The 13,028-nt window shown below is 40.2% G+C and overlaps 1 protein-coding gene across 28 annotated transcripts in view; it reads left to right on the forward strand.

Moving 5' to 3' along the window:
• Positions 1 to 13,028, forward strand: part of STARD13 (StAR related lipid transfer domain containing 13) — a 514,444-nt gene that overhangs the window by 410,717 nt on the left and 90,699 nt on the right. Inside the window, exon 1 of one of the 28 annotated variants that reach the window (XM_077868135.1) lies at positions 5,881 to 6,111. The exons of the other annotated variants lie outside the window; for them this stretch is intronic. The gene's annotated coding sequence lies outside the window, so the exon portion shown is untranslated. Of the gene's footprint in view, positions 1 to 5,880; positions 6,112 to 13,028 lie in introns of those variants that run through there. 28 annotated transcript variants of the gene reach the window in all.

Consider the following 13,028-nt stretch of genomic DNA (forward strand, 5'->3'; position numbering starts at 1 on the left):
AGCACCTCCATTCCCAAAACCGATTCTGTCACCTGTGTAGCCAGCATCAGACAAGAGCAACTCTCCAGAAATCATGGCTAAGTGAACTACAATGATTACAGTGTGATGGATGACTCTTGGGTTCTTTTTGGCAGATCATGGCAGGCAGATAAGTACTTCTGGAGCAAAAGAAGGTTATCTACTCTCCCAGAACCTTGCAATCAACTCATATTAATAACACATCTAGGACTGTTTTCAGGATTGAGACTGGAGCATGCTCACCAGAGATATAAAGGCCTTACCAGGTTTTACACACTGAAATATTGTAGCCAGTCCATATTTCTTGAATATCTCAATTCCGCTGAGCACACTAGTCAACAGTAACCGTTTTCACTAGTTGAAACCTCTTTTTGACACTCGGAATGCTAACTGGAGATTGTTAATGGAGAGGTAGTGCCAGCAGGGTTTATATCAGCAGATTCTGAAGCACAGTCTCCCTCTTTAGAATACCAGCTAGACTGTCTCAGACTTTGAATGCTTTATTAGATAGATGCTAGCCGCACCTGGGTTATAGCTGAACCTAAGTAGCACATAACTTTGTACCATGTATACTCAAGTATTTTAGAGTAAATTACAGACGAGTACTGCAATTACCTATTCTTGCAGAGAGTTCTGTTTCTTGAATTGAGATTAATCATATTCAGCCCTATAACTGTAGTAGTAATCACCTATATTTTAGAATTCTAACTATGGAATGATGAGTAACACATATTGAATGTTGATGGCAAACTCTATCCCCAGCATTTTACATGTATTAACCCACTTAATCTTCATAATAACCCCAAGAGGAGTAGTATTATTTCCCCTTTAATAAAGAGGGATCTCAAGCAACTTGTCCAAACTCATGCAGCTTGTATCTGGCAAAGTCCAGATTAGAACCCAGGCATTTGGAACATAAAGGCAATTTCTTCACTGCATTAAAGAAAGAACACACTCTTATCCATGAAGCTGTACTGCTGTCATGAAATACTGCTCTTAATTTGCTCCTGCACAGATTCTGTGCATAAGGCATATTTCTACACGCTATTACATCTAAACAGCTCTTGCCTTGATGTGCACTGTCCTCTCTGGAGTCCTTGATTCCTCAGTATGTCTTCCTCTCTACAGAGCTGTCAAGAAAGATCTAATAGTCAGGCCTGGCTCTCTGCAAGAAAGAAAAAAAATCCCAAGGAGCCTCTTGGATCCTCCTGTGGTGCCCTTTCACACCACCACAAATGGTTGCTGTACAATTTTTGCACCCCTCCTCTGAGCCTGGACTCTACTTTAAAAAAAAAAAAAAAGATGTTTTATCTCTGTAGAGAGTGAGCTTTCATATATAAACTTTCAGGGATGTAAGCCTGGGTTCTATTGTCCCAAAGCTGATTAAAAGAAAGGGGATTGGACGGCCTGAACCACACAATTTGTGGAATATCACTTAATCTGGCACTTAACCTTTGCCCTACTCTGTAACCAGGTCCCTAAGTTTAGAGCTTCTGTTGTTAAAGTCCCATAAACAATATATCCTGCACCTTTTTGGTGTGTTGAGGAGAGAATGGGACCAAGGACTCTCAGATCTAGCTGCTCCTTAAACAAATGGAATCAATGCATTGTATGTAGGCACTGTCTTTCCTTGAATCTTTTATTAAACTTTTCTCCTCTTTGCTAGACCTCCCTGGAAGCAGTTTTGTTTTCCTCTTTGCTAAGTCATCATCATTTTTTCATCTGATAGCTGTCTCTTCTTCTTTTTAAAAATCATTTTAGTTTATTTTGTTTTTCATTGAGACAAGTGTACTCTTTAATTCCCATCCCCAATTTCCCCCATCCTCCCACCCACCTCCCTCGTGGTAATCATCATTTTGTTTTCTGTAGGTAAGAGTCTGTTTCTTGGTTTGTCTCTCTCTCTTTTTTTTTCCCCTTTGCTCATTTGGTTTGTTTCTTACATTCCACACATGAGTGAGAGATATGGTATTTGTCTTTTTCTAACTGACTTATTTCACTTAGCATAATATTCCCTAGCTGCATCCACGTTGTTGCAAATAGCAAGATTTCATTCTTTTTTATGGCTGAATAATGTTCCATTGTGTATATATACCATATCTTCTTTATCATTCACCAGTCAGTGGACACTCAGGCTGCTTCCATAGTTTTGCTGTTGTAGATAATGCTGCAGTAAACATAGGGATGCATGTATCCCTTTGAATTAGTGTTTTTGTATCTTGGGGGTAAATACCCAGGGTTGAATTCCTGGATTGTAGGGTGGTTCTAGTTTTGATTTTTTGGGGAACCTCCATACTGTCTTATAGTGGCTGGGCCTGTTTACATTCCCATCAACAGTATAAAAGGATTCCTTTTTCTCCACATTGTCGCCAACACTTTTTTCTTGTGTTTTTGACTTTAGCCATTCTGACAGGTGTGAGGTGATACCTCATTGTGGTTTTGATTTGCATTTCAGTAGATTAGTCCTATTTGTTACTGCTGTGCTTGATTCATGAATTTGTTCTGCACTTAACACCTGGGCACAGATGTGGCTTGTGATGCATAACTGACTTCTTATGCTCAGAGCTTCATAAAAATGGGAAGCTTCAGATGCCAAACCATTTGTTTTGCCATCTGGTATAATTCTGGCAAGTATTTTTGTCCCAAATATGGATTGTGTTCCTTTTTTAAGTACTGATTTCCTCAGGCATGTGGGTATTGGGCTTTTGATCAAGAAAATGGGCAAGACTGAGTTAGATAGGCTTCTGGCACCTTTGAGTTGGTGGTTATGGGCAAAGCTGCCACATATTTTGGGTTGGTTGTATACTGCACAACTCTAGGTTGTCCTGGTTCTGGGGAAGCTGGGTCCCAAAGTAGAAGTAGAATTTGAATCCTGAGATCCCCTCCCAGTGCTTATTCCAGTCCCCAATATTTTTCTTCCTTTGCCATGGTTCAGCACTAGCAATCTGGTGTCTATCACCAGTACTCTACAATGGCTTTCTTATATAGCTGCATATCTGTTTTAAATGGCTGTATAGTATTTCTTTATATGACTGTACCATAATTTCTTTGTAGGTTCCCTATTGGTGGGTATTATGTAGTTTGCAATACTTTGCAATTACAAATAATGCTGAAATAAAAACTTGTATGTGTTTGTACATATGTCTGCAAATATCTCCGGGAAAAATTCCTCCAGGTAGGATTTTCTTTGACTCATCTCCCTTGACCCTCATATCTAAGCAGATGCTGCTAGGACCCTTCCCTTCTTCACCCTCATCCTCTAAGCTCGAGCCTTCATGACCTCTTGCTTAAATTACTGCAGTAGCCACCCACGTGGGTCAGTCTACCTCCTGCCTCCTTTATAATCTATCGGAAACATGGTTACTAGGTCTCACTGCTCAGATTATGTTATACCTGTGTTCTAGAACCTCCCAGGGTTCATGATTGCTGATTGAACTCAGTATTAAACCCCTTGCCCCAGCATTCGAGGCCATACCGCTGTATGTGGTTCCAGCCTATCTTTGGAGTCTCATCCTCCACAATTCCCCCACATTCCCTGTGCTTCAGCAGACTCAGATAGCTTCTGGTTTCCTGAGCTTGCCTTGCCTCTTGTCTCTTTCTGTGCCCTAGAGCTCATTTTTTTTCTCAGAGTGTCCTCTTTCAAGTGTTCCCCCTCATCTCTGCCTGCACAAATCCTTCCCAAACTTTAGTGCTACCACCCTAGTCATATTTTCTGAATTCTCCCACTCCTTAATCTAGATGTGATCCTTCTCCTTCAAAGCCCAGCTGTGCTCTTTCTATCCCCAGCTGGCTTCAGATCCTGTTTTTGATTATAATCTTTTGCGCTGCTGGAAACCAGTGGTAGCTAGAGAGCTGGAAGCATGCATCCTCTGGTTTGTCTAGTAAAGTGCCTTGCATAGGTAGGCATTAAAAATATGTTTATTAGCTTAGATCTTCGCAATTTGTAAGTTCACTTACCCCAAATTGGCATAGCCCTGCAGCTTGGGGAGAAGAGATCATATACCTGAAATCATTAATATGAAAGTAGATTCCCTTTCCAGTGTGTTTAGTCAAAAACACGGAAACACATTGGCAGTGAGTGGCATTCAGGGTAGGAACAGGAGCCCATCACATCTGCCTTTCCTTCTCCAGGAGTCTACTCCTGTTGTACATAGCCCACATGGAGTAGGGTCCCCCTAGGCTTGGAAAGGTGACTTCTTTCCAGCCACAGCAAGCAAAGACTCGCATCCCCATTTAAGAGGAATTTACCCTAATAATCCATGTACTTTCATTAAGGGGTTGTTTACAAATATCCTGGTTCTTGACTCACTCATTGTCCGCAGAATGACATTCTCAGGAGAGGAAGTGGGAGGCAGGGGAGTTGCTAGGGGAAGTCAGAAAGCAGGATCAGGTCAGGGGGCCCCCCCGAGCAAAATCTCGTCTCTTTTCAGTGACCTGGAAAGCCCCAATCTCACATTTGAGGACACTGGAAGGACACACAGGTAACCTCCACTTTCAAGCTCAGGCTTCTCATAATAATCCATACTCTCTCCTTTGGAGGGAGTAACTCTTACCTAGTTCAAGTTCTCATTCATTCACTTACTCAACACATGCCAATTGTGTAGGTCCCTGCCCTTAAAGGACTTATGGACTAATTGCAGATGACAGTTCCAGGATTCTTTCTGTGAGGATGTGTAAAGAGAACTAAGGTTTCAGACTTTTACTACTGAGCCCCACTTGACCTATGTTTACCATGTATTCTCTCTCACCAAAGAGTTAAAATATTCAAAGTCAAAGTTGCTGTTGTCCTCAGGATGCACTTTGTACCCTACACATTATTCCTGGAATCCTTTTGTCTCTAGTGCTCTTTATCACAGGCTGGTATTTATTTTGGTAGCACTCTTTGCCAGATTAAATATTTATACTTATTTAATATTCTCTCTGTTGTAGAAAACAATACAAATGTTGAATAATAACAATGAAGTAATTTATTGTCTTGATTTAATCTTTCAATCACCTGTGAGGTCTCCAGAGCTTACTGTATGCCTTTTCTGTTCAAGGACACTGTCCAAGAAACAAAACTGAGACTTGAATCCAGACCTGCTGATTCTGGATCCTAGTACAGTCTTCAGTCTTCAAATCCTTATTTTAGTAATACTCATATAACCTATTTGCTGTAAATGTGCAGCTTCCCTGCCCAATAAGATTTGTTTCCTGTTGGCTGTGCCGAATACATCACTCTGAAAATGTGTCCTCTGTCCTACTAACTTACAGAGAAGACTGGTGTTACAAATTCAGCTGTTCTACTCTACTTGGTAGGACAACCTTCTCTCAGCCAAAACCTGAAATGCATCTTGTGTATTCTCTACATTCGCCAAGTTCGTCAGTAGTATAAATGCTAGCAAATCCTGTTGCTTAGGATATAATGTCATCTGAATATGAATGATTACTTGTGTTTTAGGATAGAAATTATTTTGTGATGTACTATTTTGGCATTTTCTGCTTGGGATCGGTTTTCAAAATTTTAATGTTAAATATTTCAGTGTGTGTGTGTGTGTGTGTGTTTTAGTCATGGGCATCTTCTTTTGAGTCTCATTAGGCATGGAAAAGCATAAGCCTGCTTTAACAGCGCTTCCTGTTGTCCTGTGAAGTTTCAGGCGAACTTAAAAATGAGATTTGTTATATAACATACATGCTTGGCATTGGCGTGGGGGCAGAGGGGGTGCTAGGAGAGGATCACCCCCTTGGTTTGTGACAGACTGGCAGCTTTTTCCTCTAGTATGTGCCATAGCTGCAGAGCCAGATTTAAAGGAGAGGATTTATAGGAAATCCAGCTGTGAGTTTTCGTTTTCTCTCTCAGAGCTGGAGGCGGGGCCAAAGCCAACCTCAAACCAGGCACACCATTGATCAGGCTAGAATGATGTGGAACAGTCTCACAGACAACAGCTAAGCACAGAGGAAATATTAGCTGGCAGAGATAACGAAGAGGAAACACTCAGTGACAGATGCACCATCTGTCAGTTTCGGAGGAGCAGTTTTCAAGAAAACAGAAAATGAAATGAAGAGAGTGGCTTTGTTTCAAAAGTACAGCCCAGCCTAAGGACATTTTTCAACAAAGTAAGTTTGTGTTCCATAGGAAAGGAGGTGGTGGTGGGTAAGACAACAGTCACTTCCTATTTGCACGGAGTTGTGTTACCGATATATAAAGTTTTCTTTGTGGTATATTTGATGACCAGGAGGACGTTCTTTTAACAAGAACTTGATTTAAATTTAAAGCAGCGCCTCTCGTGTTGGCTATTCACTTGAAAAACATTTGAAAGCAAAATAGTAAGATTTGTTTTACTTTTATTTAACCTCAGAAAATTGTTTTTATCTCAGACTATAGATATTGACATAGGACTTTTTCCCCCCTATTGTTTTGAAATACGAGCAAAATAATTTGTATCTTTCCCCAAAGGCAGTTTAGTGAGAAAAATGCCCATCTCTCAGATTCAAGGGGCTGACAGCAAGTGCTATCTATCGGATGTTTAATTCTGTGGGGTCGGTTATGTAAATAGCCGTGAATATGACCTAGACTTCTGCGTGCCTTCCGGATCATCTTATTGTGTTGACATGGTCTTTAAAGGAAACTGCTTCTGGATCTTTTAGTCTGCCTTTCTCAAAAAACCTTCTACCCTTTTCCAGAACACAAGCTGCTAGATTTCACAATTCTGTTCCTTACGTTTAGCATGTTTTCGAAAGCATACTAGTCTTAAAGTGGGGCTTGAGCTGTCTGTTTTTGTGTGTTACATCCAAGCGGTTTGTGTTGGATGTCATACGTACGTCTCATGTTATGTTAGGCTAGGACTTGTGTAAGCCCAAAGGGATCTGAAACAGTGGTTTGGGATGGTAAGCTTATATGAACAATAGCAAAGCTTGGAGGGGCATCACAGGAGCCCCTGTTTTGGAAAGAAGCAATTCTCTCGATGTTTTACACGGGCAGAAGGGGACTCAGTATGCATCAGCGCAAGCTGGCTGACTAGTGCAAACCAGAAGTAGAGGCACTGGCTGTAAACTCGCCAAGGCAGAAACCACTCAGTGTTATGGCCCAATATGGATGTCAGAACTTCGTAGCATGTGTGGGAAAATGGCTGCAGTCCAACGTCTGGAATCATTTATCTTCTGGTGGAGTCTAGAAGACAACCGTTGTACGCATTTTACAGAAATCCCCGCTGATTGATTTCATTTACACAGAGCGAGCACAGTGACTGAAGGGGGACAACTGCACGTGGGGGAGAAGCATTGATCGAGTTCTGCTTTTCCTGACATCCTCGTCTCATTAATGTGCTTGGCACCTTTGAATGAGATTGTGCTGCTACTGACAGCCATATGGTTTCTACGAGGCCCTTTCCACACGTTTTGTAATAAATGCCACATTTAAGTCTTTTCTTATTGGCAAAGTCATAAACTGAAGGTTGAGCGTTTTGTCTTACTGTCTTTTCAGAGCTTAACCTGTTTCCGATAGTCTAGATTGGAAGAATGAGAGGAAACAAAATGTTCGGAGGCAGAGTTCTTGACATGGACTTAGTGCAGCTTATTGCAGCCATTGAGAGACGTGAGCAGGATACTCCGCGAAACTCTGGAACATGCTCTTCTTGATGTTTAAACTCGCATCCGCATGTGAGGGTGTCAGATATGCCAGCCAGTGTATTCTGCGTGAGCTGAACTCACATGTGCTGACATATGCCGACATGTGACAGGGTAGCCTCCAGATCTGTTTGTCGAATGTGTGAAAGAATATTGGCCAATTTCTGACAGTACCCGTGTCAGGTCTCATGAAGACATTTTTAATTTATTGCAGGGACCAAGATTACAGTCAAAAGCTTTGGATTTCAGCCACCGCCCTTATGCTACCTAACTTGGTGACCTTGAGGAAGATAACTAACCTTTTAATAAATCGGTTCGCTGCTTAAAATGTCTCCCAGAGACATTTCAAATGTCAACCAGATATTTATAATGTGTCTTGTGCTGTTAAATTTTAGTATTTATGTCATTTATGAAGTTGCCTTCATTTTCTTAGAACTACACTACACTAAAAAAGCCGAAAAACTCTAGGTCACTCAAAACAAAATTCAGTAATCTAATATAATACTACTTTTGTTTGCAGAAGCCTACACTGGAAAGTACTTGCACTGATCTTGTTTCTCTATGTGGAATTATCCTTTGATTTTTCTCACCCAGTTCTGGCTTCATGGAACACCAGTCATTTCCTTACACAGGTTGAAGTTTTAGAGGCTGGGATGCAATTCGTGCAATACTGCTTTGATTTAGTATGATTAAATATATAATTTTTTAAATTCCCAATGTAAAGAAAACAGATGATAGTGCAAGTTCAGGTACCTAATATTTTCTTACATTTGATATATCCACGCTTACATATAAGCTTATCTTCATGTATGATGCATATATGTACACAGACAAAAGATAATCTTTCCAAAATATTTTGATAAAAGCAACAGTGTGTAAAATATTAAAAGATAGGAGCCACTATTTTAAACTATAGTTTAGGTATTTTAAACTATCTTCATTTTAAGTGATAAACATGATAGCAGCTTAGTTAGTATAATGCAAAGGATGTCAGAAGTCAGAAGTTGGACCTTCCAACATCAGCTGCCGGTACCACAATGTTCCAACAAAACCATCCCCTGGGGCACCATTTACTGAATTGTGAAGCTACCCCACTCAACTGTGTGACCTTGGGCCAGTCACTTAACCCCACTGACTCATAGTTTCCATGAGGTCATATGGGTAAGAATGGATACCTTACCCCATTAACTTGTTGTTAAGGTCACATGATATATTAATATGCGTGATAGCGCTTCGAAAACTTTAAGGTCACTAATTGCTTTCTGAAATATTCTTTTTTTCCTATCTTAACAAATCCTGCCCATCTTCCAAAGGCTTCTCTTAACCCTTTTCTGATCTTCTTAAGGATGTGTTTTCTCCCTCTTTTGAATCCCTAGAGCCCTTTATGGAAAGGACTAACCAGTTTGCCAGTCATGTCGATCCACCTTCTCCTCAGTGTGACCCTGCTATTCCCTGTGGTTTCCATACCCTGCTTTCCACATCTCCACACCCTGATCATTTCAATCCCCAGGCTCTACTAAATGTTTTCTCTTTTTTTTCTTTTTATCGTTCTCAACACCCTCCAAAGCTACCTAAAACATTATTCATCTTCAAAGCTTTACCCAGGATTTTTCCTCCATAGAGTCAGGGGCCTTCTTCATTCATGGTTCCATAGGATAAACTTCTAATAAAGCTCTCATCTTGTTCTACTAGGTTTTTTATTTACATCTCTGTCTCCCTTGGTGGGCTTCTCAGAGACAGGGAAGGTACCATGTTACTTTGATTCCCTGGTGCTTACCCCTAGTTTCTCATAACTGACCAGTGTTTAAGTCATGTTTGTTGAATGAATGAACAAGTCAATCTCTTCATACCTTTCTGAAAATTTTATCCTGTATGTGCTACACTATGATCACATAACCTTTGGGACAGAATCCAGGTACCCATTTGTTTATCTGGAATAATTTGACCATTATAGTGTATGTAATAACATATAGACCGATTTAATGTGGGAACCCGAGACTTCCAACATCAGAAAGGCCTATACATAATCACCGGTAAATAAATGGTTACCTTACATAGTCATATCTGAGTCCTACTAATTATACTTAGCTAACTAAAGATTAAAACTATCAGTCAACTATCTCCATTTGAAAGATCCTTGATATATCTGTGGCTAGATATGGTGGTTATTATTGTTTTTAGATTTTATTTATTTATCTTAGAAGGAGCAAGCAGGGGGAAAAGCAGAGGGAGAGGGATAAGCAGACTCTGCGCTGAGCATGGAGCCCGATTTGAGGCTTGATTTCACAACCCTGGGATCATGACCTGAGCTGAAATCAAGAGTTGCACTCTTAACTGACTGAACCACCTAGATGCCCCACTAGATATGTTTTAAAAAGAAAATCTAAGCATTTTTTCTGAAAAGCAGTTTGGCAGTATTTATCGAGACCCTCTAATCTAAGAATTCTCCTTCTGGGAAATTATCCTAAAGAGGTGGTAAACAAAATAAAACAAAACAAAAGAATGTAGACAAAGCTTTCTGAACCAAGATGTTTAACATATTATTCATAAATAATATGAAAAATGACAAATAAATAAGCAACATTATTTTAATAATCTCAATAAAGTTCTCAATAATCCAAAGGTTGCCTGATCAATTATCTATGAATTGCACTGACCTAAGGGCTGCCTTTTTTAGATACTTTATGTAGAACCAAAGACATACCTAGAGCACAGTCATGTTTAGCAACTTCATGCCAGGATTCTAATTTTCTACTCTCCTTTTATTAAATTTAGAAAATGTTGAACATATGGTAACCTTTGAGGCCAAAGTTTGAAAACTCTTTGAGGGAACAATAATCTTAGCATCAAGAGGGACCCAAGAGGCCTGTTTTACCCACTTCCATGAAAAAGTAGACTATCACTGAGAGAAATCTAACTGGTCTAACTTTTCTCTTGAATTAAGGTTAAGAACAGTTAAAAAGGAGAAACTTGAATCTACTTGTGAAATGATTCTGAAGAAAACTATGTAAATTGTGGAAGCTTTTTGTAATTCCTTACTTAATCTCTTTTTACATGGAATAACTGGTGGAGGTAAAGCCATTTTATTACAATAGTTTCTGCAAGTTATATCGGGATGAACCATAGGAATACTGGAAGTAATCTATCAAATCAAGGTCATGTGGTTAAACACTGAACTGCGTTAGAAGCTCCACTCTGTTTACAACCTCACTGATAAATGGGTCAGGAGCCTCACCACTGAGATAGACTAACCATCACCTACTTCTTTGTTCAAGAGGGGAGGTTTTCCTTTTCCAGTTCTTGGAATAATACTTGAAATGCATCCCCACTAAAAGTGCCACTCCCTGAGGCTCTCAGTAAAGAGACTAGACTTTGTTCTAAAAAGTCTAGTCTCCTCAGTACACCTGTCCATCACGTCTTAAAAGGCAGAGAAGCAGGTGCCTTCTTTAAAGACCTTGCTTAATGGTTCTGTTTGGGATGCTGCAGAATAAGTGCTATCAGCTGGTGGCCACAGAAAGTTCACTGTTTTTATGGTGAAGGAATGCCAAGTTCAAAAATGAATACAGCCCCAGTAATGAATAGACAACTCAATGTATCCCCAGATGAGCTGCAACCAAGCCAATTTGCAATGTCAGTGCATCAGGTTGTGGGTAGAGGGAACAGGAGAAAGTGGAGTCCTGAGAGGTTAAACAGAAAACCTAAGTCCTGATTAGGAAAGCTCCTTGAAGTGGCCTTGTTCTTATGAGGCTGTGGAAGCCTGAAGAGAAATGTCTTCCCAGGGCTGGCATGGTAGCTTTCACCTTGCCAGTGGCTTCCACAGACAGAAATAGACAGCACAGGAATGCAGGTGGTTGTTATGTAGCTTGAGCTAAGGCAAGCTGATTACGTGAGCTAGAAGTAAATGAAAGAGCAAGCTGCTAGCTGAAGGAGGACTCAAAATCTTCCAGCCCAGAGAGCCTTTCCAGGACACCAGGGAAGAACGTAAGTGACATCAGCAAACCAGAGGGGAAGGAGTTCAAGAGGTGCTTGTCATTACCCTTGAACCTCTACCCTTGAACCTCTACCTCTAGGCTCTTGCAGGAAACCTAGTATTCTGTAGTCAGCAAGGGGCAGGAGGACCCTGTCTGAATTTGTTGCTCACGGGTCTAGAATTTAAACTCACTCTACTGTCTCAGGAAAGATTGTGCTATAAAAGCTTCTTGGAATTATTGGTTCTCTACTTTCCATAAGAAAACAATGATTTAGAACAATCTCCTGAGAACTACTGTTCTTTCCATATGTGCTTATTATCCTGCATACTGGACCATTTGTTCGGGGCCTGGCCAGTGACTAGCTGAGTACATTATGAGGACAGGCCTGGGGAGGAGAAACCAGCAAGCAGATGAGGCACAGTTTCTTAAATTAACAATACATTACTCCATGAAAAGCACCCTTATGTAACAAGAGGCATCCTGACTGGCATTCTTTAGGCCTCATGAGCACTTGAATAAACCACAACGTGGTTAAGCAACAATAGTGAGTGCTCAGTTTAAATAGAGCAGTTTGTGTTTAGCTGAGAATCAAACTCCTAATTAAGTGATTTCTCTGTGCCAGGCATTCCAGCAGAAGGAAAGAAGATATCTATATCTTTGGAGTTTATTATTGAAGGCTCCTACCTCATGCTGGTTTAAGCTACAATTCTATTTTTCTTTTCAGTCCCACTGAAATTTGCTTAAGTATTGGAGTATTACTCCTATACAGGATCTAAATATGTAATCTTTTGATGATCCCCTTGTCTCAAAATCCACAGTTATAGTGATAACATGTATTTCATTTCAACAAATGTGTGTCAGTCACTTACCACATGCAAGGAACTGAAATGGAGTAGACCTATGATGCCTGTTCAGGGATGTTATAGTCCCATCTTGGGGTCAGGTAAAGATACAGCTCAAAGGAGGGTGACTTCTATACTAGTTAGAGGCATGTAGTACTGTGCTATGGAACCCATGTCCATAATCTCACTGGGAGAATGAAATAGCTTCATAGATGATAGAACATTTGAGCAAAGCCTGGAAACATCCACAGATTTCAGTAGAGGGCAAAATAGACGATGGATATTCTGAAACAAAAGGATACAGGTCTAAAAACTCAAAGTATTTAAAGCATTCAGTGTGTTCAAGAATAGATAGATGAGTGGTCTCCCAGTGTGACAAGACCTTAGGATGTATTAGAGAGGTAGCTACATTGGATATGGGGTAAAGGGAGATTGGGTTTACATCTCTGAAGGCTTTTAGATGTCATTTCATAGATCACATATAGCTATTGACAGTTTAGGAGGAGAGTAGTGATATTAGGATGAATATTTTGATAGAAGGATGGATTGGAGAGGAAGCAATTATACCATTTATTTCAAAGATTTTTTTTAAGTA

The sequence above is a fragment of the Canis aureus genome, chromosome 24 (genome assembly GCF_053574225.1).
Source record: "Canis aureus isolate CA01 chromosome 24, VMU_Caureus_v.1.0, whole genome shotgun sequence".
Classification (NCBI taxonomy): Eukaryota; Metazoa; Chordata; class Mammalia; order Carnivora; family Canidae; genus Canis; species Canis aureus.